Genomic DNA, 26,511 nt, shown 5'->3' with positions numbered 1-26,511 from the left:
CATCTCACAGTTTCATTGTAAAAATGGCTCTTGAATACTGGGACTTTTAACTTTGCATTGCATCTTAAATAACTTATGTCGCTGCAATATTAACACCTGCTAAGCACTTTGACTCTTCAGAATACTCTGAAATACCTTTTACATTACAACAAAATGTTGTGTATGGCAACTCGAATCTAATTAAAAATACATTTTTTATGAACTCATTAAAAGGTCTTTTTTTGCAGACATAACATTTCCATATGCTTTTGCTCTACTGTACCTTATCACATTTTAAAATATCATTCAGCTCTCCAGCCACCTTCATGTTTTACCCATACATCTGTATTTAAACTAAAGACCCCATTACAAGAAACAATACTTTATATTTTTTTTTTCAGGCAAATAGAAAATGTCATATTAGCAATGTTTCTCTCATATGCCTTCTTAAGTGTCAACTGCTAGAAAATGCATAATAAACAAAAGTGCACATTACTCAGTTCCTTTTTATACCAAACAAATGTTTACAATTTGTTTAGTAACTTCATCCAATTTGTTATCTGCATTCCTAACGTGCTATTATTCTTACTGATTTTTTTTATTTATTTTTTATTTGAGAGGGTCAAAATTTATAAAAGCTTGAAAAGGGACACTAGAACTCACAGTAAAGAGAATTCTGGAATTGGTTGAAAACACATTTTAAAAATTCTATCCTGTCGGTTTATTTGGGGAGATTGCTCAGTAGATAGGTCAGTAGTTATTTTTATATTATTTTTGAAAGATCTACTTTCTATGTTATCAATGTACTAACATTTTACAAATTGTGTTCTGAGAATGACGTGGATGTGAAATTCATGTATATCGGAAATTAGAATAATAAAGATTTATTTACATATTTTATTCTGTTTTCACGTCTTTTAGTGGGTGTCTGTTTTAGGATAACGTGCAGATATGTGACCAGTTAATTTACTAAATATTAGAACCGGTGAGCCTTCAATAATCCTCCTAAAAAAAAAAATTAAAAAAAATAACGTTTCTAGGCCATTTACAATGATGGTCAGGGAAAAAAAGAAAAAAGCTATTGTCAGTAGCACATGTCTCACAGCCACCTTGTAAGTGTATGTCAAAAGTGACAGTACAAGAAGGAGAGGAGGTTAAACAGCACAGACTCGAGAAGTACATTCCCAATGACCTGTGTGAGATGATCTAAGTTCTGGCTGCAGGGGGTTATAGGGAATAAAATGCAATTTCAACCAAAACAATTGATAAGAATAGGGAAGGGTTAAACCAGCTGGTAGTTTTTATTGTTGTCCATCCTCCTGCTGGTATGATTATCACTCAGTGGGAACACAGGCAACAGATGTAACCTTGAAACCTGTAACACAATCTGTGAATGGGGGACTGGCTCACAGGATTCTCTCCCCCATTCACAGATTATGTTACAGGCAGTGTTATTAATGATAGAACTTTTCTCAATAGAGGAGAAAAAGGGGACACATCCCCATTGGACCATCTGTAGTGCAGTTCTACTGGAAGACCTGAAGCTGTTAACCATTGCAGAGCTGGACGTTCAGAGACAGGAAGAGGACAAGGCATCCCCCTGCAGTGCACATTTCTCCAGGATCCATCTGTCTGCACAACCTGGGACATACTTCATTATAGCTACGTGATATGATAAAAGTTGTACTGATTTTTTTTAAGCTAAACTTCAACTTTAATATAAAGTAAAACCTCTGATTGCGAACAACACGCAATACAAGCTATTTTTTTTTTTTTTTTTATCCCTGACTCAGTTTGCAAGCGTTGTCTCGCAAGACGAGCAGAATTCAAGTTGCTGGGGTGTGCAGTACCGCATTTGGCCAGAGGTGCGGGCCACCGGTGACGCTCGGGGACACTCGGAAATGCTTGGAGTGTCTCTGGCACCCCCCGCACCTCTGGCCACATGCAGTACTGCATACACTGGAGCCCCTGCATCTTTAGCCACATACAGTACTGCATACACCAGCAGTCACTGTGGAACGAATTACCTGAATTCCCATTGATTCCTATGGGGAAAGTTGCTTTGATATACGAGTACTTTGGATTACAAAGATTCTTCTGGAACGGATTATGCTCGTAATCCAAGGTACTACTGTATTGCAGTTTACCAATCTTTAGATGTGGTCCCTGCATTTGTCTTTTATTTTTTTTCCCCCTTTATTTATACTTGGTAACACACTAAGCTGACCGCAGATGGATCAAAATTCATCCAGTTTAGCAGGGACCAACCAAATTCACAGGACAACATAGATTTTGCTTCCTGAACACTTTTGGGTGCATCCTATAGATTTTTGACTGTTAATCACAAAAATAACATGTAATTTACCTATCGTGTCCCAATCTTTTGATTTTGCATTTTTTTCTTATATATATTACTTTCAATTGCATTAAAAGATGCTTTGGGGTTGATTTACTAAAACTGGAGAGTGCAAAATCTGATGAAGCTCTGCATAGAAGCCAGTCAGCTTCCAGGTTTTTTTTTTTTTTTGTCAAAGCTTGATTGAACAAGATGAGGTTAGAAGCCGATTGGCTACCATACAGAGCTGCACCAGATTTTGCACTCTCCAGTTTTAGTAAATCAACCCCTTTGTGTTGCTCATGCATGTTCAGGCATATTGCATAACATTTGTAAAACTGGTACAGTTTAGGCCTGCTTAGGCTGTATGGATGCTGATTGGAAAGGCTATAAAATCAGCTTTCATGCTCAAATGCTATTCATTTTGTTGAAATCAGTATTCCATACATTTTGATGTGTTTCAAGGCATAACATTGTCTATGTACATGTAATTTACATAATAAATAAGCTAGTTATACACTTGCTAGAGGACAATTGGTGACATCAGAAATGTTATACTAACATCAGAACAGTCATGATACGTTCTGCTACATTTGTAGCAAGTAAACTCTTAAGTCTTAGGCCTCTTTCACATGGGCGGTTTTTCTGCCACTGTTAAAAGCATGTTTTGTTATTTTGAAATTCCAAGACTCCAGGCACAGCAATCACTTGCAGTTGCACATTGCAATTAGCTGCTTTTACATGCGGCTGCGTTTAGCTGCATTGGAACTTTCTTGCCATTTCTGATGTGCTTCCTGTTTTTCTTTCCTTGTTGCCGCTGCTATCCGTAGGAGAAATAGAACACTGTGATTACCTGCGGTTATGTGCAGATAGCTGCAATAAATCGGTCCTGGACACAGTCAAATTTATTTTTTCTAACTGCACCAACCCCCATGTAACAAAATTGCTGCTAAATGCAGTGTGTGAATGGAGACCAAGGAAAGCATTGTCTGAGTTTAGTTGCGGTAGATAACTTGATCTATCCGCAGCTAAAAGCTGAATTCTATCCACCCATGTGAAAGGGGCCTTAAAGATGCACCATGACTAGACTTGTTAAGAAAGCATATGAACTGTACTTTGGTGATCAAGACAAGGCCTGGGCTCCTCACATCTGTTGTCGAACTTAGATCTTGGCTCAGAGAAACTTGGAAGTCAATGCCATTTGCTCTCCTGATAAGGCAAGAACAGAATGATCATGTGACAGACTGCTACTTCTTCCTGACTAATGCCAAAGGTTTCTCTTCTAAAAATAAGAAATCAATTGAATACTCCGAACTGCCTTCAACCATGAGACATTTGGGATTTCATTCACTAAAGCTGGAGAGTGCAAAATCAGGCTCACTTCTGCAGAGAAACCAATCAGCTTCTAACCCCAGCTTGTTCAATTAAACGTTGGCAATAAAACCTAGAAGCTGATTGGTTTCTATGCAGACATGAGACTGATTTTGCACTCCCCAGCTTTAGTAAATAAACCCCTTGATGACAATCTGCCAGCATTGAAGACACCAAAGAAGTGGAGCTTAGATGAAACAGATGCTACAATGCACCAGCCAGGCATGGACAGTGACAATGTTCATGATTTTAAACTGTATTTGTGGTGTGAGCATTATCTCATAACAGTGAAAATAAACAACCTAATCAGGGTGTCAAGATCAGGGGAGAGGCTCAAAGATAAGTAGTGATAGCAGTAGAGAGTCTCCCACCAACCAGCTGGATAAGCATGTCACCCTGGCAGATGATGCAGGTTCACCTAAAGTACAGGGTCTAAGCACTAACCTCTATTCAACAGAGCTGTTGATGGTGGAGATGGGTTTTGCTGCGTGTTAGTACCAGGTCACAGTTCTCAGGATTGCCTCACCAGGAGGTGAGCAAGCTGGGGTCCAGTAGCAGATATAGAAGGAAGAGATCAACCAGAAGCGCAGATACTGCCAGTCACAGCAGAGTTTGCAGGTTTAGATCCGGGTCCTGACACAGGGATATAGATTTGTCAAAATCAAAAAGCAGAACTACTAGGTTCAAGACTACAAAAAAATTTTTTTTTTCTATCACTAGGTACAAAAATGTTCACCTTTCTAAGCTGCCAAGATGATTTAACAAATTTCTTTGCACAGGTTAAAAACCTAATTTTCTGTACTGACACGGACAGTTTGTTCACAGCTTTTGATCATGAACATGACCCACTAGAATGACATCTTTTTAATGATTCATAGGTGTTAAGCCTCAAGGCTGTCTTGGTACACAATGGCAATGTACACCCTTCAATACCTGTTGGCTACACTGCACTCCAGGAAAAAACATTGGAAAACATGGAACTGTTGATGAAGCACAGTACACCATCTCCACAGATATTTCAGTACAACTGAAATATCTGTGGAGATCAAAAAGTAGTGGCTCGCTCTGCTGCTTTGCATGCAGCTTAAAGGGTTTTTGTTTTTTTTAAAAAACAAACATATCATACTTACCTCCACTGTGCAGTTGGTTAAGCACAGAGTGACTCCGATCCTCCTCTTATGGGGTCCCTCAGCGGCGCTAGTAGCTCCACCTCTTCTCGAGTGGCCGTCCGAGAAGAGCTCTCCTTCAGGGCACCCGTGTGGGTGCGCTCCCGAGTCCTGCTTCTGCGTCTATTGACACAGTGACATTTATACATTAATCAGTGGCTATTTTTAGCTCTGCACGCTGTATAAATGTCAATGGTCGCAAAAAAGTGTCAAGAGTGTCCAATCTGTCTGTCGCAATCCCAATAAAAATCGTAGATCACCGCCATCACTAGTAAAAAAAAATAATTAAATTAATAAAAATGTCATAAATACATCCCTTATTTTGTAGACGCTATAACTTTTGCCCAAACCAATCAATATGCGCTTATTGTGATTTTACCAAAAATATCTAGAAGGATACATATCCACCTAAACTGAGGAAGAAATTTGTTTTTTTATATTTTGGGGGGTGATATTTATTATAGCAAAAAGTAAAAAATATTGCTTTATTTTCCAAAATTGTTGCTCTTTTTTGTTTATAGCGCAAAAAATAAAAACAACAGAGGTGATCATATACAACCAAAAGAAAGCTCTATTTGTGGGAACAAAAAGGATGTCAATTTTGTTTGGGTACAACGTCGCACAACTACGCAGTTGTCAGTTAAAGTGACGCAGTGCCATATTGCAAAAAAAACCATGATAGTTTACAACCCCTTTAAATATACAAAGTACTGTTAAATATGCAAATGGGATAGCCATGAAAGAGAGTCGCATTGCATTGAAAAGAAATGCCCACTCTGAAAGAATTTAGTTCCAGGATAGAAAAACGTGACACATGAACCACTTATTGACCTGTCAAAGATATTTTTTGCCCCCACTTCACATAAAACTTGAAAAATTTTGTGACAGATAAAGGAAGGTGAAGCTTTTCGTTACTTGAGACAGATGTTTTCCAGGAATAACTAAGGCCAAGATTAACTGCTTAAGGACCGCCCCACATACATATACTGTGGCAGGGCTGCACTTAAGCGCAAAATCATGTACCTGTACGTGATTTTTTCCTTTGGCTCCAGGGCGTGTGCCAATTAGCGGGTCTGGCAGACGCTGTGTTTAATGGGACCTGACGATCGTTTTGAGGAGAGACAGAATGGCGTGCTACCTATGTAAACAAGGCAGATCGCCGTTCTGCCAAGGAGGAAAATAGAGATCTTGTGTTTCTGCTAAGCAGAAGCAAGGATCCCGGTTTTCTTTTAGTCAAAGCACAACCCCCACAGTTAGAAAGCACCCCCTAGGGACACACTTAACCCTTTGATCACCCCTGTTAACCCCTTCCCTGCCAGTGTCATTAGTACAGTAACAGTGCATTTTTTTTTAGCACTCATCACTGTAATAATGTCAATGGTCCCCAAAAAGTGTCAGTTAGGTGTCCGATTTGTCCGCCACAATGTTGCAGTCCCGTTAAAAATGGCTGATCGCCACCATTACCAGTAAAATAAATAAATAAATAAATAAATAAATAAAAATTCCATAAAAATATCTGTTTGCAGATGCTATAACTTTTGTGCAAACCAATCAATATATGCTTATTGGGATTTTTTTTTACCAAAAATATATAGCAGAATACATATTGGCCTAAGTTGATGAAGAAATTAGATTTTTTACATTTTTTTTATTGGATGTGTTTTATAGCAGAAAGTAAAAAAAAAAATTTTTTTCAAAATTATCGCATTTTTTTGTTTATAGCGCAAAAAATAAAAACCGCAGAGGAGATCAAATACCACCAAAAGAAAAATCTCTATTTGTGGGAAAAAAAGGACATAAATTATATTTGAGTACAGTGTTGCACAACCACGCCAAGGTCAGTTAAAGCAACAAAGTGCCGTATCGCAAAAAATTGCCTGGTCAGGAAGGGGGGAAAACCTTCCGGAGCTGACGTGGTTAAGGAAAGCATTTTTGGTCCACAGATCAGATATGTCAACGACAAACGGTTCAAAGATTTGTTTGTGGGGTCAGAGAAAATCACCCGGAAAGCATTTAAGGATGTCGTTTAGAAATTTCTTGGCAAATACACAGAGCACCAAACTACATTCAGCTGGTTGACAAACTTCTTATGGCGTACATTACCACATGCTTACATGTAACCTAAGATTAATTTACTGCCTTCACACTTTCTTTACTGAAAATCTAGGTGCAGTCACTGACGAACATGGTGAAAAGTTCCACCAGGACATTTCCACAACTGGAATCCAACAATGCTGGCTTACTATTGTTAGACACTGCAGCAAGGTATACCGGACATGGAGTACAGATGAAAATCAGCTACAAAACACATTTAGCCCTGTTAAACTCATGCTGCATGTTGGAAACATTATGCAATTAAATACATTATAGTCATTAAAATTAATTTCATATTTCTCGAGAATCCTTCGTGATACAGTCATTCTGAAATTATATTTGTGTTCAGTTTGAGTGAGGTCTATCATAATAGTCAACCTTTTTATTCAGAAGCAAACTTTTGAAAACATTTGTTGACAGCGATTTCAACCAGTGAGTGGCTGTCCCTGATCAACAGAAGTCGATCATTTGAAAGGACATGCTTAAAACTTTGGTCAATCAGTGGCTGCAATCAATTGGCTGTTCAGTGTATTCTGATGACTAGGGATGAGCTGAACACCCCCCCGGTTCGGTTCGCACCAGAACCTGCGAACGGACCGAAAATTTGCACGAACGTTAGAACCCCATTGACGTCTATGGGACTCGAACGTTCGAAATCAAAAGTGCTCATTTTAAAGGCTAATTTGCATGGTATTGTCCTAAAAGGGGTTTTGGGACCCGGGCCCTGCCCCAGGGGACATGTATCAATGCAAAAAAAACTTTTAAAAACTGACGTTTTTTCGGGAGCAGTGATTTTAATGATAAAGTAAAAAAAAAAGTGAAATATTCCTTTAAATATCGTACCTGGGGGGTGTCTATAGTATGCCTGTAAAGTGGCGCGTGTTTCCCCTGCTTAGAACAGTCCCTGCACAAAATGTCATTTTTAAAGGAAAAAAGTCATTTAAAACTGCTTGCGGCTTTAATGTAATGTCGGGTCCTGGCAATATGGATGAAAATCAGTGAGACAAACAGCATGGGTACCCCCCAGTCCATTACCAGGCCCTTTGGGTCTTGTATGGATATTAAGGGGAACCCCGCACCTAAATTAAAAAAAGGAAAGGCGTGGGGCCACCAGGCCCTATATACTCTGAACAGCAGTATACAGGCGGTGCAAACAAGACAGGGACTGTAGGTTTGTTGTTAAGTAGAATCAGTTTGTAATTTTGAACTGGTACATTTTTAACGTGTTTAGCTCCAGCCAAAAAATCTATTTTAAGCTTTTTGGAAAACATAGGGAAGGGTTATCACCCCTGTGACATTTGTTTTGCTGTCTGTGCTCCTCTTCAGAAGATTTCACTTCACTTTTTGTCCCAATGACAAATGTTTTTTGAAAATTGGGGTTTTTTGTGAGACAAGGATTGGTGATAAAGCATCAGTGGAAAGGAGAAACGTTTTTCCCATATTAGCTCTTACAGGAGAGAATTTCCCTTCCTAGGGGTAGATTTCATCTCACTTCCTGTTGTCTCCTTCCGTTTGCAAGTAGGAGTCGTTTGTAAGTTGGATGTTTGAAAGTAAGGGCCTGTCCTATATACTCAGCAAAAATTTGGGCCTTAGGTGTTGTTGTGGCCACAACACTGTAAGCCCTCACAGGGCCCTGCTGTGAAATATTAGATCAAGAATTGTAATTACATGCCCCTGTTGAACAGGGGCAGAAAAATTGCGCCTTTGGTGGTGGTGGTGCTAGTGCCACAACACTAAGTCCTCACTCGCTCTTGGTGGGTGCAGAAACGGGCCCTGCTGTGAAATATTAGATCAAGAATTGTAATTACATGCCCTTGTTGAACAGGGGCTGAAAAATTGGGCCTTAGGCACTGATGCCACAACACTGCAACCCCTCACAGATACTCTAGTTGGAACGCAGAAACGAGCCCTGCTGCAAAGTATTGCATCAAAAACTGTAATTACACGCCCCTGTTAAACAGGGGCTGAAAAATTGGGCCTTAGGCACTGGTGCTGGTGCCACAACACTGCAATCCCTCACAGATACTCTAGTTGGAACGCAGAAACGAGCCCTGCTGCAAAGTATTGCATCAAAAATTGTAATTACACGCCCCTGTTAAACAGGGGCTGAAAAATTGGGCCTTAGGCACTGGTGGTGGCGCCCAGAACCAAAAATGTTCTTACAAGCTATCAGCGTGATCATTGAGGAGGAAGAGGATAATTACTCAGCATCAGCACAGGCAGTCTTTGAAGGGATCTGAGATTTCAGAAAAAATTATTCGGTTACATCAGCATCAGCTGCTTGGTAGCTGGTGGTGATCCAAGACTGATTCATTTTTATGAAGGTCAGTTGATTGCCCGAGTCGGTGGACAGACGCACCCTGTGATTGGTTACAAAGCCTCCAGCAGCACTGAATGTGCGTTCCAAAAGAACGCTGGATGCAGGACAGGCCAGTAGCTCAATTGCATACAGGCCAGTAGCTCAATTGCATCTCTGGCCAGTTATCCATCCTCAAGACCCAGTAACCCAGAGGATTTTCGGTGGGAAAGGTGTCCAAGTCAGATCTTGCCCCTAGGTATTCCTGCACCATGTAAAACAGACGCTGGCGATGGTTGCTGGAACCGATCATACCTTGGGGCTGCGGACCAAAAAATTGTCTGAATGCATTGGTCAGACGGCCACCTTCTCCACCGCTCCTTCTTTGACTGACCGAAGCCTCAGCAACACGTTGTCCAGAAACAGGAGTTTGTAACCTCCCAGTCTCTGGGAACGCGTTGCACAGACCTTTCTGCAAGGCCTCCTGAAGATGTTTCATCCTCTGCGATGGCAAGATAAGGTCTGCAACCTTACCCTTTTAACGTGGATCAAGGAGGGTTGCCAGCCAGTAGTGGTCCTTCTCCTTGATACCACGAATAAGAGGATCCTTACACAGGCTTTGCAGGATCAGGGAGGCCATGCAGCGTAGGTTTGCTGAGGCATTCAGTCCGGAGTCCTCTGGGTCACCAAGGACGACATGGTCCGCAGCCACCTCCTATCAGCCACGTACAAGTCCATGCGTTTCTTGGGACTGATCCCTTAAAAACTGCTGCTAATGCTGAGTGCCAGGCTCCACCTCCATACTGACACAATCCTCTTCCTCCTCCTCCTCTTCCTGTGTGATCGGCGGGCACGCAGGAACACTGTCTGGATAAAGGGGGCCTTGAGAGCTAAGGAAGTCCTCCTCTTCCTGCCTCTGTTCTGCCTCAAGTGCCCTGTCCATTATTCCACGCAGCGTGTGCTCCAACAGATGGACAAGGGGGACAGTGTCACTGATGCATGCACTGTCACTGCTCACCATCCTCGTGGCCTCCTCAAATGGTGACAGGACAGTGCATGCATCCCTGATCATGGCCCACTGGCGTGGGGAAAAAAAACAAGCTCCCCTGACCCTGTCCTGGTGCCATAGTCGCACAGGTACTCATTGATGGCCCTCTGCTGCGTGTTCAGCTGCTGCAGCATGGCCAACGTTGAGTTCCACCTGGTGGGCATGTCACAGATTAGGCGGTTCTTGGGCAGGGTAAACTCCTTTTGGAGGTCTGCCAGCCGAGCACTGGCATTATATGACAGGCGGAAATGCACACACACTTTCCTGGCCTGCCTCAGGACATCCTGTAAGCCCGGGTACCTGCCCAGGAACCGCTGCACCACCAAGTTAAGGACGTGAGCCAAACAGGGCACATGGGTCATTTGTCCCTGTCGGAGGGCAGAGAGGAGGTTGGTGCCATTGTCGCAAACCACCGTTCCTGCCTTAAGTTGGCATGGTGTCAACCACCTCTGAACCTGCCCCTGCAGAGCTGACAGAACCTCTGCCCCAGTGTGGCTCCTGTCCCCCAAGCACACCAGCTCAAGCACCGCATGGCATCTTTTGGCCTGCATACTTGCGTAGCCCCTTGAACGGCTACGGAGCACCGCTGGTTCAGAGGACAAAGCACAGGAAGAGGCCATGGAGGAAGAAGAAGAGGAGGGGGTGGAGGAGAGAGGTGTGTCACAATCATTAGTAGTGGCATTTTGGAGGCGTGGCGGCGGAACAACCTCCAACACTACTGCACCTTGTCCTGCATCCTTCTCAGCTGCCAGCAGAGTCACCCAATGCGCGGTGAAACTTAGGTAACGTCCCTGTCCATGCCTGCTGGCCCATGAGTCAGCGGTAATATGCACCTTACCGCTGACTGCCCTGTCCAGCGAGGCCAAGACATTGCCTTCCACATGCCGGTAGAGAGCCGGAATCGCCTTCCGTGGGAAAAAGTGACGTTTGGGTACCTGCCACTGAGGAACCGCACATTCCACAAACGGAAGGGGGCAGAGTCTACCGACTGAAAAGGCAGCAGTTGAAGTGCTAGCAATTTTGCCAAGCTAGCATTCAACCGCTGGGCATGTGGATGGCTGGGAGCGAACTTCTTTCGGCGGTGCAGCAGCTGGGGCAGGGAAATTTTCCTGGTACAATCTGACGTCGGTGTACCGAAAGCAGATTGCCCACAAGTACTTGGCTGTGACACACCTAATTCTACACCTTCATTCCTCTCAGTGCAGGTCTCAGAGAGGACTGAAGGTATAGTGGGGTTGGAGATCTCAGCTGATGAGGAGCAAGGAGAGGTCCTCTTTGTTCTTTGGTGTGGGTCATTTAGATACGCTTGCCAACGAACTGCATGGCAGGTCAACACATGCCTGGTCAAGCATGTGGTGCCCAAGCGGGAGATGTTTTGGCCACGCGAGATACGCTTGAGACATATGTTGCAAATAGCAGCGGTGCGATCTGATGCACTCTTCTCAAAAAAGGCCCACACCAAAGAACTTTTGGAATAACGCACAGAGACAGCAGCGCCCTGCACATGCGGAGCTTTGGGGTGTGATGCAGTCAGTGTGCTGCCCTTAGGCTGGCCCCTGGAGGGCATCCTGCCTCGGTGATGTGCCTCCTCTTCCTCCTCCTCCTCTCTCCTATCAGGCACCCACGTTGAGTCAGTGACCTCATCATCCCCTCCCTCCTCATCACTGGAGCAAACCTGGCAGTATGCTGCAGCAGGGGGAGCATGACTGCCAGATTGCTGTCCTTCTTGGGCACCCCCTCTGTCCGTGCTCACGTTACTGCCTTCATCTAGCTCAGTATCATCATCAGAGCCTTCTAAATGCTAGGCATCCTCCTGGAGCATGTACCCAACACTGTGGTCAAACAGTTCTAGGGACTCCTCAGGAGAACATGGTGGGGCTAGGGAAGGAGTCACTGATGCCATTGAGCCAAGGGAAGAGGCCGCTTTGGCAGCTGCTTTGCCAGACAAAGTACCCTGAGCATGGGTGAGAGAGGATGAGGACGGCTCGGTCATCCACTCGACCAAGTCTTCCACATGTCCCATGGCCACGTGCTGATGAGGATGCACCGTCTCCACGACCAGCACTGTTGCCTCTAGACACAGAGCTGCTTGCCCTCTTTTATTGGCTTGTGATTGTCTGCCTCTCCTTGTTGGCCTTCCAGACATACTAATGGCCTGTAGCTACACTAAGCTGGGATATATATATATATATATATATATATATATATATATATATATATATATATATATATAGATCTATATCTATATATATATATAGATCTAGATCTATATATATATAGATCTAGATCTATATATATAGATCTATATATATATAGATCTAGATCTATATATATATAGATCTATATATATATATATATATATATATACTGATACTGCAGCCAGCAAAATCAACTGACTGCCTGTAGTATGAGAACACCACCAATCTTCTACAGGTATCTTTAGCTGAACACTGTGCAGAGCTCGCAAAAAACTAACTTGTAGCTTATTTAGCTGCCTGCGGTAGTGATAGGATCAGGAAAACACCACCAACCTTCTACAGGTAGCTTTAGCTGAACACTGCGCAGAGCTCGCAAAAAACTAACTTGTAGCTTATTTAGCTGCCTGCGGTAGTGATAGGATCAGGAAAACACCACCAACCTTCGACAGGTAGCTTTAGGTGAACACTGTGCAGAGCTCGCAAAAAACTAACTTGTAGCTTATTTAGCTGCCTGCGGTAGTGATAGGATCAGGAAAACACCACCAACCTTGGACAGGTAGCTTTAGGTGAACACTGTGCAGAGCTCGCAAAAAACTAACTTGTAGCTTATTTAGATGCCTGCGGTAGTGATAGGATCAGGAAAACACCACCAACCTTGGACAGGTAGCTTTAGGTGAACACTGTGCAGAGCTCGCAAAAAACTAACTTGTAGCTTATTTAGCTGCCTGCGGTAGTGATAGGATCAGGAAAACACCACCAACCTTGGACAGGTAGCTTTAGGTGAACACTGTGCAGAGCTCGCAAAAAACTAACTTGTAGCTTATTTAGATGCCTGCGGTAGTGATAGGATCAGGAAAACACCACCAACCTTCGACAGGTAGCTTTAGCTGAACACTGTGCAGAGCTCGCACTACACTAACTTGTAGTTTTAGCTGAACACTGTGAGGAGGACGCACTACACTAACTTGTAGCTTTAGCTGAACACTGTTCAGAGGACGCACTACACTAACTTGTAGCTTTAGCTGAACACTGTGAGGAGGACGCACTACACTAACTTGTAGCTTTAGCTGAACACTTTGCAGAGGTCGCACTACACTAACTTGTAGTTTTAGCTGAACACTGTGAGGAGGACGCACTACACTAACTCTAAATAGTCTAGCTGCCTGACTGTGGTACTAATAGGATCAAAAGAACACCAGCAATTTTCTTCAGGTAGATGTAAATACTATAACAAGACAAGCCTGCCTGTCAGTAGGAAGATAACAGGAACGGATCTAGCTAAACTGAATACAGTGTGTATATATATATATATATATATATATATATATATACACACACACACACACAACACCTGGGATGCATATATATACACAATACACTGTAAGTGCAGCTAATTCACTGACTGTCCTGCCTAATCTAGCTAATTCAAATGAAATGACACTGTCTCTCTGTCTATCTAAGCACGCTGAAACACACGTCTGTCTATCTAAGCACGCTGAAAGCACGTGCAGGCGGCCTTATATAGTGTGGGGCGTGTTCTAAACCCCCTGAGCCATAATTGGCCAAAGCCACCCTGGCTTTGTCCAATTACAGCTCTCTCTACTGACGGCGCTGTGATTGGCCAAGCATGCGGGTCATAGTGCATGCTTGGCCAATCATCAGCCAGCAATGCACTGCGATGCCGCAGTGAATTATGGGCCGTGACGCGCCACACGAATTTGGCGCGAACGGCCCATAACGTTCGCAATTCGGCGAACGATCGAACAGCTGATGTTCAAGACAAACATAGGTTCGACTCGAACGCGAAGCTCATCCCTACTGATGACAGCAGATCCCACTATCAGAATACAGTATACCAACAGGGAGGATTGCTCCATACACGTAAGGTGTTATTTTTGGGGGGTTTTGTCAGCCTGCTGGCTAAATAAAAAAAACTTCTCATCTATGGCTAGCTCTAAATGAGCTTGTACAGCAGCATTGTTTGAAGAGGGATGTGTTAGATGGACTAGTAGATTTGGATGGGACTATACAGTATCTCACAAAAGTGAGTACACCCCTCACATTTTTGTAAATATTTTATTATATCTTTTCATGGGACAACACTGAAGAAATTACACTTTGTTACATTGTAAAGTATTGAGTGTACAGCTTGTATAACAGTGTAAATTTGCTGTCCCCTCAAAATAACTCAACACACAGCCATTATTACAGTCCAAATTGTGCCCATAATTTTATGTGGCCACCATTATTTTTCAGAACTGCCTTAACCCTCTTGGGCATGGAGTTCACCAGAGCTTCACAGGTTGCCACTGGAGTTCTCTTCCACTCCTCCATGACGACATCACGGAGGTTGCGCTCCTCCACCTTCTGTTTAAGGATGTCCCACAGATGCTCAATAGGGTTTAGATCTGGAGACATGCTTGGCCAGTCCATCACCTTTACCCTCAGCTTCTTTAGCAAGACAGTGGTCGTCTTGGAGGTGTGTTTGGGGTCATTATCATATTGGAATACTGCCCTGCAGCCCAGTCTCCTAAGGGAGGGGATAATACTCTGCTTCAGTATGTCACAGTACACGTTGGCATTCATGGTTCCCTCAATGAACTGTAGCTCCCCAGTGCCGGCAGCACTTATGCAGCCCCAGACCATGACACTCCCACCACCATGCTTGACTGTAGGCAAGACACACTTGACTTCGTACTCTTCACCTGGTTGCCGCCACACACGCTTGAAACCATCTGAACCAAACAAGTTTATCTTGGTCTCATCAGACCACAGGACATGGTTCCAGTAACCCATGTCCTTAGTCTGCTTGCCTTCAGCAAACTGTTTGTGGGTTTCCTTGTGCATCATCTTCAGAAGAGGCTTCCTTCTGGGACGACAGCCACGCAGACCAATTTAAAGCAGTGTGCCGTGTATGGTCTGAGCACTGACAGGCTGAACCCCCCCCCCCCCGACCCCTTCAACCTCTGCAGCAATGCTGGCAGCACTCATATGTCTATTTCCCAAAGACAATCTCTGGATATGACGTTGAGCGCGTGCACTCAACTTTTTTTGGTCGATCATGGCGAGGCCTGTTCTGAGTGGAAACTGTCCTGTTAAACCGCTGTATGGTCTTGGCCACCGTGCTGCAGCTCAATTTCAGGGTCTTGGCAATCTTCTTATAGCCTAGGCCAGTGATGGCGAACCTTGGCACCCCATATGTTTTGGAACTACATTTCCCATGATGCTCATGCACTCTGCAGTGTAGTGGAGCATCATTGGAAATGTAGTTCCAAAACATCTGGGGCGCCAAGGTTCACCATCACTGGCCTAGGCCATCTTTATGTAGAGCAACAATTCTTTTTTTCAGATCCTCAGAGAGTTATTTGCCATGAGGTGCCATGTTGAACTTCCAATGACCAGTATGAGAGAGTGAGAGCGATAACACCAAATAACACAATGGGTCACATGACACCAAGGAGGGAAAATGACTAATTGGGTCCAATGTGGACATTTTCACTTAGGGGTGTAACTCACTTTTGTTGCCAGCCGTTTAGACATTAATGGCTGTGTGTTGAGTTATTGTGAGGGGACAGCAAATTTACACTGTTATACAAGCTCTACACTCACTACTTTACATTGTAGCAACGTGTCATTTCTTCAATGTTGTCACATGAAAATATATAATCAAATATTTACAAAAATGTGAGGGGTGTACTCACTTTTGTGAGATACTGTACATAAGTAAAGCCAAATTCAAGCTAAAACATTTTAAAGTGGTTGTAAAGGCTCAAAGTCTTTATACCTTCAGTTCACAGCTCCCCCTCAGCCCCCTTAATGCTTGCCCGATCCCGACCCAGTGATGTGCACAAGAGCCGAGGCTCTCCTGGGTGTCTCCCTCCTCATTGGCTGAGATGGTCAATCACAGCCAGAGAGGCAGGGGCGGGCCACACTCTCTGTGTCACAGACAGCTGGCTCAGGAGCAAGCACACATGATTGCCCTCATAGCAAGCGGCTTGCTATGGGGACATTCAGCAAGGGGGAGGGGCCCAGAGCACTGGCAGGGGATCTGAGAAGAGTAGGTAGCACAGAGCAGATAAGTATGACATGTTTGCTTTTTCTTTACAAACACTTCAAGCCAGGGGTTAGCAACCCATAGATTCTGGCCAGGTGACTGGTAGATCTCAGTCTGGGCTTGCTGACCCTCCATTCCAGAGCATCAGAGTGTAATGCAGAGGGACTACTTGTAAAGTTCTGGCTGTATGAGGGAGCAAGGGCCACAAAAGCCGATGCCTTCTCGGTAGTGCTGGCTCCTGTCCCATGTGGAATGATACCAACTGCACTCCACCTCTTATCTCAGTTAGCGGTCTCCAGAGTGGTGCCAGCAGCAGAAAAAAAAAGATCTTCAGGTCAGTGTGAAGCAATAGTATATGGCTGCCCTCACACTGATGCACTGTGGTTTACCCACACCGCAGTTGCAATGCAGTGTATGGCTTTGCGCCGCAAACCCGCAGGTAGACTTTAATTGTATCCTGTGGGTTTGGTGCACTTTCTGAATGCAGGGGTCTTGGTGCACTTCTTGGTGCACTTTCAGAAAGTGCACCACACCTGCAAGATATAATAGAAGTCTATGGCAAAGTGCAACTAACCCAGGAAAGTCACAGAAACATTGCGCTGCACCCATGGTGCTGGTAAACCGCAGCACATCAGTGTGAAAGCAGACTTATATGGGGCTCAGAACAGTAAATATTAATTTACATTTGTAGTTTGGGGGGTGGTAAAACCCCATAGGTAAGATTTTTTTTACCACCCTGTTCCAACCGTACCCCCTATAGATGCAGCTGCAGCAAGAGTTATATGCCCTGTCATGGACTGGTGGGTGCAGCACCTGCCAAGTATGACCCATGCAAGTGAATGAGGCCACTCTGCAAATGCCCTGCAAGGGTTAAAGCAGGCAGCATTGTATTGCTTTCTCACCACCTGCTTTAACCCCTTGGACCCCACAGAAGCATGTAGTTGCAGGGCGCTTGCAGAATGGCCCCTTTTACCCACCAAAAGCAACAGGGGGTTTAATTCATGTTGCGGCATGTGTACACCTTTGGCTGCTGCCTCAGGATTAGGGGCAGTAAAACCACAACTCAACCACAGACTTTCACACCCCCCGCACCCCCCCCCCCCCCCTCCAACTTTATGCGTGAACGAGCCCTAAGGGTGCCGCTGCTGAATGCAACTAAGGGCTCATTCACAAGTGCAGCAGGCACTATTGCTCCTCTGAATAGTGATCCAAGTGTGCCTAACAAATGGTAAAGAGGCGATATGTTGCCTCCTCACCACCTGATTTAAACCCATGATTTCCGTGCAATGCATGTGATTGCAACACAGTAGTATGGCAATTAGGAGGAGACATTGTGCAACACTGTGCCTGGTGATCTTTGACTTCTCCCATGTTGTTCAGGTAGATCTCCACCACTTTAAGGTTGCCCACCCCTGCTTTAAGCAGTTACAGCAACAGTTTTTTTTCCTTTTGGCGTAAATAAAAGCGGACCATTCTAAGCACCCCTCTCAGTGTTAAATGTTTGTTCTCAACCCTCTAATTTCCACTTTTACTGCACAGATCGGCCTGTTAAAGTTGAAAAATAATAGAATCAACAGGTTAAAAAAAAAAAAGAGACTGCATCATATACGTAATTTTTCATTTTGCCTTTAGTGCAGCTTTAATGCTTACAGCACACAAATCAATATAATCTTCATCTTAAACAGACCTGTTTATATTACCCCATCATAATTATTTTGTGTTGTAGAAATAAAAAGTAATTGGGAGTAAGCAAGCATTTTACGCTAGCCCAGCAGGACAAACACTGATGTGAGGACACAAGAATTTAATGGCATATAATCTGGTGTAATGGCTCAAAGCTCCACTGTTTAATTGATGCTGGAGGATGGAGGTATTCCATTATCAGGACAATTGCCTCTAAATGTGTCTTATGAGCACTGAGACCATCAACCTGGAAGCCTACATATTCAGAAGATACAGATGGTTTTAGAGGGTTTTCCAAACAGCTTTGTCTTGCCAGTTATGGTCAATTTGTGTCTTGCATTAGCTTCAATTAGTCCCTTGACAACCAGTCTAACGGAGCTCTTCTCCATAACATTTTGTGATTGACCATTTCAACATGCATGCACGACACAGTAGGGAAGAGTGGAATCTGCCAATATCCTTCACTTTTTCAAAGGAAAAAATTGGTGATTCTGGCCAGCTTAAGTTGTAGGTGGTTGCCAGTGATTGTGTTACACATGCAGCTGATAAATTAGTGAAGAGGATTCTATAGATTAATGAACACACAATAGTTCACATAGGAATTCAAAATGGCCCCAAAGACCCCATAAGGCCCCATAAGAACTACCTGTGCCTATGTAGGCAGGTTACCTACAGGGGTGTCGTTTTAGTTAGTGGCTGGCCCAGGTTGGGGGAAACATACTAACTTATGTGCTGCTGTTCCCGGGCTTTTCGGATCCAGCCTACCCATCAGGGATAGAAATATGGGAAAAGGCTGGATTTGCGGCTCTTCATTCGGGTTGCATTAACCGGGACATGCTATGACTTCTGTGGAGGAGGACTGCTGCACCTTGCAGTCTGTCCGAGGCACTGGGAATCTGGAGATCAGCCAGCACTGAAGGACGACTAAATGGACTACTACCTTTCAGAGGTATGTCTGGGCAGCCTGCTAGGGGTAGATGGGGTCTGTCTAATTTTAATGTTTATTATGGACTGCAATGTTGAAAGACTTTTAAGTGAAGTTGCATCAACTGTTCTAAGCCTGATCTGAAGTTATTTAGGACAGGTCCTCCGATAGCAAGGGGGGGGGGTCGATGATTCCCGAGTGACTTTTAATAGAAAATATTCTGGGGTTTAAAAGGTGTTCCGAGTGTGTGAACCACGGGTCCCATTTCTTGTCAAATAGATATATTTTGTATTATATAAAGTATGAAATATTTTTTCCAAGGGGGAGGAGACAGAGTCGCCGGCGACAGACATGTCCAGCTGAAGCTCCATATCTCTCAGGACTCGGCTGATAAAGACACCCGCAAGGCATGGTAAACTGAAAATAATCTTACCATAAGCCTCCTCAGTGACCCTGGGATCAATAAAATGGTCTTTGGTGCCGCCTGAGGTAAAAATAAACTAAAGAGTGCCAAGGATACACCAAGGATACACAGTCAAGAGGCCCCTGTAAAATGGCACAGCCTCCTTCCTCACACACAGGCACATCTCGTGCTGCAGTTACCTCAGGATGCCGCATCACAAGAAAACAAACAGATTCCCTACACCCAAATATTTTGAGACAAATAGAAAAAATGTTACAGAAAGCATTAAAACAGACCTCAGACTATATAACTGAAGGTCTCACAAAAGAAATCCGTGAGTTAGGCCAGCGCACTTCTGACCTAGAAATCAGAGTGGATGACATGGAAAAGAATTTACAGTCCCATAATAATAATGATCCCATGATAATGAATTAGAGACTCTTAAGAAAGAAAACCTTATTCTGCAAACACAAATGTAATGTAAGTATTCCTGCGCTACCCTAATGGAAAAAGAAAAAGAAAAAACATGTGCGACTGGACGGCTGCACGCACCAAAAATGGACCAAACAAAAACCCAAAATGCACGAAAACAGAGGGGGGAGAGGTGCTGCACTATCCAGAACAGAGGGCTACTGTGTGTGATCACCGTATGAACTACTATGAGATGTGGTAATCCACTAGTGGGAAAATCGATCGGCTACATGCTAACACCCCATTATGAATAAAATAAATTAAATATGTGTAGACACTGAAAATCTTGTGCAGTAATAGAATCTTAAATAAGTGAATGTAAATGTGCAAAACCAGCTTGATGTAAACAAACATAGCAATAAAAACTTTCAGTCCATATACATGACAGTGAATATATATATATATATCCTTAATAAAAGATACTTATGTGCAAAAACGGCATAAAAGGTGCAAGTGCTAAAGTGACCTAAACGCATCTACTCCATCAAAGAACAGTGTCCCAACAATAATAGTCCTAAATGATCTGCTGATCAAAACAAAAACAAAAACAAAAAAAACAACACAGTCCAAGTAACATCCAACTGAGTGCATAGGTGAAACAACTTAAAGTGCAAAGTGTTGATGTCTTCTTATAGTACCCTGAAGTAAAAGATCACAGCTATTGACAGCTACTTCTTTGCGGTTTACCTAGCACCGCTAGGTAAGGGGCCATTACTTATATTAGTGTGTTTTATGCACGAAGAGGACACAGATTGAATTGTATTTCAGAAACTTCACCTCTGTTTATTTGAGCACATAGGACCCTTTGTCATTTGCACTATAAGAAGATATCAACACTTTGCACTTTAAGTTGTTTCACCTATGCACTCAGTTGCATGTTACTTGGACTGTGTTGTTTTTGTTTTTTTTGTTTTTTTGTTTTTGATTTTGTTTTGATCAGCAGATCATTTAGGACTATTATTGCTGGGACACTGTTCTTTGATGTAGTAGATGCATTTAGGTCACTTTAGCACTTGCACCTTTTATGCCGTTTTTGCACATAAGTATCATTTATTAAGGATATATATATATTCACTGTCATGTATATGGACTGAAAGTTTTTATTGCTATGTTTATTTGTTTACATCAAGCTGGTTTTGCACATTTACATTCACTTATTTAAGATTCTATTATCATTGCACAAGATTTTCAGTGTCTACACATATTTAATTTATTTTATTCATAATGGGGTATTAGCATGTAGCCGATCGATTTTCCCACTAGTGGATTACCACATCTCATAGTAGTTCATATGGTGATCACACACAGTAGCCCTCTGTTCTGGATAGCGCAGCACCTCTCCCCCCTCTGTTATTCTGCAAACACGCTTAAAAGACTTTGAAAATAGAGCACATTGATCAAATCTTCATATAGGAGGAATACCCAAGACTATTGTTGACCTTCATTCTACTATGACCGCACTTTTCCAAGAACCACTACCGTCAATCCCGGTCAATCGTTTGGAGATGGAAAGCATTCACAGAGCTTTAATACTAGGGATGGGCCGAACACCCCCCGGTTTGGTTCGCACCAGAACATGCGAACAGGCAAAAAATTTGTTCGAACACCGTTAAAGTCTATGGGACATGAACATGAAAAATCAAAAGTGCTAGTTGTAAAGGCTTATATGCATGGTATTGTCTTAAAAAAATTGTTTGGGGACCTGGGTCCTGCCCCAGGGGACATGTATCAATGCAAAAAAAAGTTTTAAAAACAGACGTTTTTTCGGGAGCAGTGATTTTAATAATGCTTAAAGTGAAACAATAAAAGTGTAATATTCCTTTAAATTTCATACCTGGGGCGTGTCTATAGTATGCCTGTAAAGTGGTTGCATGCTTCCTGTGTTTACAACAGTCCGAGAGCAAAATGACATTTCTAAAGGAAAAAAAGTCATTTAAAAGTACTCGCGGCTATAATGAATTGTTGGTCCTGCAATACACTTAAAAGTTCATTGATAAAAATGGCATGGGATTCCCCCACAGGGGAACCCCGAACCAAAATTAAAAAAAAAAAATGCGTGGGGGTCCCCTCAAATTCCATACCAGGCCCTTCAGGTCTGGTATGGATATTAAGGGGAACCCCGTGCCAATTTTTTTTTTTTAAAATGGCGTGGGGGTCCCCCTCAAGATCCATACCAGACCCTTCAGGTCTGGTATGGATTTTAAGGGGAACCCCACGCCAAAATTTAAAGAAAAAATAGCGTGGGGCCCCCCCAAAAATCCATGCCAGACCCTTATCCGAGCACGCAACCTGGCAGGCCACAGGAAAAGAGGGGGGATGAGAGAGCGATCCCCCTCCTAAACCGTACCAGGCCACATGTCCTTAACATGGGGAGGGTGCTTTGGGGTAGCCCCTCAAAGCACCTTGTCCCCATGTTGATGAGGAGAAGGGCCTCATCCCCACAAAATGTGCCCGGTGGTTGTGGGGGTCTACCATGTGTGAAAATAGTAAAAAAAAAAAAAACACAATACACGCCTTGGGACAAGTCCTTTATTAAAAAAATTAAAAAATAAAACTGTCCCACGGAGTCTTCTTCTTCTCGCACTCCGACGGACCGAAAAAAAAACAAAGTCAAAGATTTGAGTAGATCCTCAGATGAACTACAAAACACTCTACAAGAACTACATCTTATCGAAAGATCTTCAACTAGCCCTCGTCGACGCACAACATCCAGCGCCCCTCAAGAATCCTCCAAATCTGAAAAAGATAGAGGCCGACAAAATTCCTCTAAGACAGTGGTTCTCAACTCCAGTCCTCGGGACCCACCAACAGGCCAGATTTTAAGTATTACCTTGGGGAATTGCAGACTAGAATACTGCGATCACTGAGCAGCAAGTGATATCACCTGTGATGTATTTCAGCTATCTTGCAAACCTGGCCTGTTGGTGGGTCCTGAGGACTGGAGTTGAGAACCACTGCTCTAAGAGAAGTCGATTCAATGCTCCTAATATAGATCCTGTAGACACAACGGACTTAATGACTTTCGCAACCCATCTTGAAGCTTATTCAATCTTAAGGCTTTGCCTTTCTTTGGTCACTAAGTAATTTACCACCTTCAATATAATCTGACTAAACTTATTTAAAATAATACTGTTCTATTAAGTTTTGAACTTCCCCCTTTTAACCCCCACAACCTCAGATAAAAATATTGTATGTTTTATCTATTTACCCCCTTTCTCCCTCCCAACCCCCCTTAAGCCAATGAGATACCTATTGTCATGATTATAACCTTATTTACTAGTTATTTTTTAAATTGAAGTACTTCTATTTTATATTTAATGATCCTGTTTATCAATATACCATTTTCCTTCTTCATTACTGGCAATCCTATGATAAGTAATATTGATATGCAAACTATACAGTTTCTTATTTTGATGTATTTTTTCCCTAGGGTTACCTGTAGGTATATATACTCACCTTACAGTATAGTTGTTAATAGCTAATTAACCTTTTATTTTTTTTTTACCCTTGCTCATTTTTTTTTTTCTTCCTCAACGGCCAAACTTGGGTGTCCAAGTATCTCTCTTTTTCTGTATATATATATATATCTAGGCTGTTGGGGTCTCTAGAGATTGTCACTGCTCCCCCTAACTTTCTGTCCTAAGAGAAACCTCCATTCTGACCTACTATTGGAGGACCTCCTTGGATAAATACTAGGCCTCCGAGTTAGCGTTTTTTCACGCACTCAGTACGCCGCCTTTTTACTTTTCTTATTCGCAACAATTTACTTACTATTATTTGACTATATAACTCTTACTCTCTTTCTTCCTCTTTATTCTGTCTCTACTCCCCTCTTCTTGACCCCCCCCCCCAGGGTAATTGTAGACTCACAATCTATGAATGCAGTATACTACAATATTTCCTTTAAGATTAACCGATGGCCCCCTTAAATGTCCTTACGTTAAAACGTACAAGGTCTAAATATCCCACAAAAGCTAACTAAAGTTTTTCGCTCCTTAGCTTCCTCAAAAGCACATGTTCTATGCCTCCAAGAAGAAACCCATTTCGCAGATAAGGCGACCCCTAAATATTTTGGTTCAGCTTATCCCCAAGTTTTCACAGCCTCTGCCAAAATGAAACAAGGGGTGCCAATAGCGTTTCATTGTACTACACCCTTTTCCCTTCTGACAGAGATCAAAGACCCAGAAGGTCACTATCTTATACTCACGAGATATCTATTCGATTCTCTAATCACAGTGGTATCCTACTATGCTCCTAACAAAACTCCATCCTCATTCCTCTCCCATTTATTACAGGTAATTGATACTCATAAAATGGGCACACTTTTAATCTGTGGAGATTTGAATCAAGTCCTTAATCCTGTTTTAGATAAATTCCCAACTCCTATTGCATCTAGTTCTCAATCTCGTAAATTCCAACAACTTCTTCAACAACACTCTTTATTAGATTCTTGCAGTGAAATTAATCCTGCTAGACACCAATTTACTTTTTATTCTCATTCCCATAAAACATTTTCCCATATTAATCACATTTTGATCTCAATAGGCATGACCCCTGAAGTCCTTTTTTCATCTATTATACATTTTACATGGGCTGACCACTGTGCTGTGCTTTCAACTTTCACTTCTCTAATACCCAAAACACAAGATTCTACATGGCAAATTAATGAATCAATCCCATCTCACCCATCACACTCCTCTGATCTAGAAATAGCCAAAAAAGATTACCTGGCCAATAATGAGACCCCTGATATATACCCACTGACCCTATGGGAAGCTCATAAACCTGTTCTCTGTGGGGTTTGTATACGCCAAGCCTCATTTCTTAAAAGAGAAAAACGACAACTAAAACAAAAAATTAGAAGCAGAATTTAATACATGCCACACAATCTTTCAATCCAATCCTACCCCTGTGACTAAGTTACAGCTTGATAAAGCACGTTTAAACCATGACCTTTTTTTATCAGAATCTGTAGATAAAATGTTACGCAAGTCTAAACATAAATTTATCTTAAAGCGAATAAACCAGACACTCTTTTAGGCAAAGCACTTAAAAAACTAAATCACCCCTTTAAACCAATTTGACGGAAATTATCTCATGATACATTTACTAGTAATCCAGTAAAGGTCCTCCACACCTTTCAAAAACATCTTACCTCTTATATAAAAAGGAAGGATCTTTTGATCAAACTTTAGCAGAATCATTTTTTTTCACAAATCAAACTTCCTACTATTCCTTTAGCCCAACACAATTGTCTTGAAAACCCCATTACAGCCATCAAAATTAAATTAGCAATTAACTCTTAAACCAAATAAACGTCCAGGCCCAGATGGCTTCTCTGCCCTATACTATAAGAAATTATCTCATATCCTTGCTCCAATGTTAACAGACACATTTAATTCTCTCCTTAACGATCAATCCTTTCGCCCCGAAACATTAACGGCTATAATTTCAATGATCTCCAAACCTCAGTCAGACGATACATCTTGTTTTAACTATAGACCCATATCATTACTCAACCTTGACATTAAGTTACTAGAGAAAGTCTTAGCTACTCGCTTAAATAGTGTAATAGGTTCTTTAATAAAGACCAGGTCAGCTTTATCCCACAGCACCAAGCGGCAGATAATGTACACAGGACTACCTTACTAATTCAAGCAGCTAAATCACATCAAATACCCATCTGTCTCTTATCTTTAGATATCAAAAAAGCATTTGATACAGTTTTGTTGCATTACCTACATTTTGTACTGCAGCATTGGAGATTTAGTCCTCATTTTCTCAGCTGGGTCTCCTCATTATACAAAAATTTCAAAGCTTATGTTAAATATGCTGGATATAAATCAAACCTATTTGACATCTGTAGGGGTAAGCATCAGGGATGTCCACTTTCCCCACCACTATTTGCCCTACTTTTTGAACCCCTTGCTCAATGAATCCGTACTGACCCCTCTATTAAAGGTCTAGATTTAGCTGGTCACAACATAAACTTTGCCTATTTGCTGATGATATCTTAATCTTTATGTCATCCCCTCATATTTCTGCTCCTAATCTTATAAGTAAACTTGATCACTTTGCTCACATATCTGGTCTAATTATTAACTTTCAAAAATCTATAGCCTTAAATATATCTTTACCTCCTCATATTTTACAATAAGCGCAAACATCCCTCTCTTTCTCATGGTCCACTTCATGCCTTCTTTACCTAGGGATAACTCTCACACCCAATCTTTCTGACATTTTCACTGCCAATTATCCTCCAATTTTGCGTCAAATATCTAATCTTCTGACACAATGGTCCTCTCTACCATTCTCTTGGATAGGTAAAATTAACATAATAAAAGGTGGCTATACTGCCCAAAATTCTTTATCTTTTTCGGGTTTTACCTATCCCTGTTCCAGCATACTTTCTCAAAATACTACAACGTAAGGCATTAACTTTCGTTTGGGGCTCCTTGAAACCCTGTCTGCCCAAACACACTCTTTAC

At 42.4% G+C, this 26,511-nt stretch overlaps 1 long non-coding RNA gene across 1 annotated transcript in view; it reads right to left on the bottom strand.

Moving 5' to 3' along the window:
- Positions 1-4,135: 4,135 nt before the first annotated feature.
- The window catches only part of LOC141107263 (uncharacterized), a 289,203-nt gene continuing 266,827 nt past the window's right edge, over positions 4,136-26,511 (bottom strand). The window contains exon 3 of the long non-coding RNA XR_012235847.1: positions 4,136-4,318. This is a non-coding gene — a long non-coding RNA (uncharacterized lncRNA). The remainder of the gene's footprint in view (positions 4,319-26,511) is intronic.

Source organism: Aquarana catesbeiana, linkage group LG09, assembly GCF_042186555.1.
Source record: "Aquarana catesbeiana isolate 2022-GZ linkage group LG09, ASM4218655v1, whole genome shotgun sequence".
NCBI lineage: Eukaryota > Metazoa > Chordata > Amphibia > Anura > Ranidae > Aquarana > Aquarana catesbeiana.
Note: the sequence above shows the minus strand (reverse complement) of the source record. Positions and strands in the feature narration are given on the sequence as shown.